Raw genomic sequence first — 1686 nt, 5'->3', positions numbered from 1 at the left:
GTGCATCTCGATATTGCTTGTTCTAATCCTGCTGACCCATGTGGTCATCTCCCAAGGGTCCAGAAGAAGGTCTTTTGCTTCTCTTTCTCAGTCATCACCACTCCCCTCCCCATCACGATTCCTGTCCACCCCAGAATATAGAACGTTCTTCTCGAATTGCTTATTCATCCCAGGAGAATGTTGCTGAAAGGTGATCAATTCCCAGGATTTCAGATCGCATCTTCTCCCAAGTGGTGAAAATGAAAGGAACTCTTGTTTACTGAGTGCAGCTGTGAACCAGACCTTCCACATGGCACTTCAGGTATTTTCTCAGTAGTCCATCCTCACAATAATCCAGGTGAGAAAATGAGACACAGAGAGGTCAAGCAGAGAACCCCATGGCTAAGTAGGTTGCAGAGCTGGGATATAAACTCAAAGTTTCTAATTTCCAAGCCCATTACCTTCGATTATGGCATACTGCCTTACTTAAGGAGGGCTTAGACATTTAAGATGCAGTAGGGTTAATAGCTCACCCCTTTGCTTTGCTTTGGTCTGTTGTCTGGCTTTTTAACCACTGTCTCCATCCATTTATATCAACAAGTCTCAAACAACATGACTTTGCCCTCCCAGGGGCCATTTGACAGTATCTGGAGCCATTCTTGATGGCTACAATAGGGAAGATGCTGCTGGCAAGTAGTGGTCATGGAAGCTGCAAACCAGCAGCTCCCATGACAAAGAATACCCTGGATCCTTGGGTTCTGATTTAGATAAACCCTATTGATTCTCTGGAGCTGGGTTGAACAGTGTGTGTCCATTACTTGTGGAGTCAGTTCACTGCTTCTACCTTGTCACCTGTAAGCGGGGAGACCACAACATAAACCTATTTCTGGGTAGACTCTGAACATCCTTCTTTCATTAGAGGCTCTGTAGGTGGTAACATAAAAGCTAAGAAGTAGAAGGACAGGGAGTGTTACAAATGATGTGACATCTTAGCAGGGTCTCAGAGGGAATGTCCGATTACTGGGAACATGGCAGTGCCTTCCAGAAGGGGCAGTGCTGAGCTAAGATATAATGAGAAGAAAAAATCTCTCCAGGTGGACAACTCAAAAGGCAGATACTCAGAGAAGAGTGGACAGGGTGCCATTTCTGTGGGGGTTAAAGGAGCATGGCCTGTTTGGGGAACATGGCTGGCTCCCTGTGCCTGGAGCATGCTGGAGAGGCAAGGTACGAAGCTGGACAAGTAGGCAGAAGCTGGATCTTAAAGGACCTTGTGTGGAGCTGTAATTTTTGTCTTCTAGGTGACAGGAAGCTTGTGCTATTGGTTCTCAGTCTTCACCTGGTGGAGGCATGATCACCCAGCCTACCAGTCAGCTGTAATCCCCCATGGAACAACATTTCCTAAGAGTCTCCTAATGCCTTCCTTTCCTATGGGGCCATCACAACATGCAAACTGGGTGGCTGACAACCTCATAATTGTTCTCTCTCACAGTCCTGGATAAGAGAAATCTGAAATCAAGTTGCAGGCTTCAGAGAGTGGGGGCCCTGCTCTCCAAAGCCTCCTGGAGAAGTTCCCCTCTCTTCTAGCTTCTCATGGTTCTTCTAGCTCTGATGTTCCTTGGCTTGTAGACATATATCCCCATCTCTGTATCTGTTATCATGCAACTTTCTCCCTCTGTTTCTCTGTCCACATTTCTCTCTTCTTATAAG

Source organism: Talpa occidentalis, unplaced genomic scaffold, assembly GCF_014898055.3.
Source record: "Talpa occidentalis isolate TD23 unplaced genomic scaffold, MPIMG_talOcc4v2.1 talOcc4.12, whole genome shotgun sequence".
In the NCBI taxonomy this organism is placed as follows: domain Eukaryota; kingdom Metazoa; phylum Chordata; class Mammalia; order Eulipotyphla; family Talpidae; genus Talpa; species Talpa occidentalis.
Note: the sequence above shows the minus strand (reverse complement) of the source record.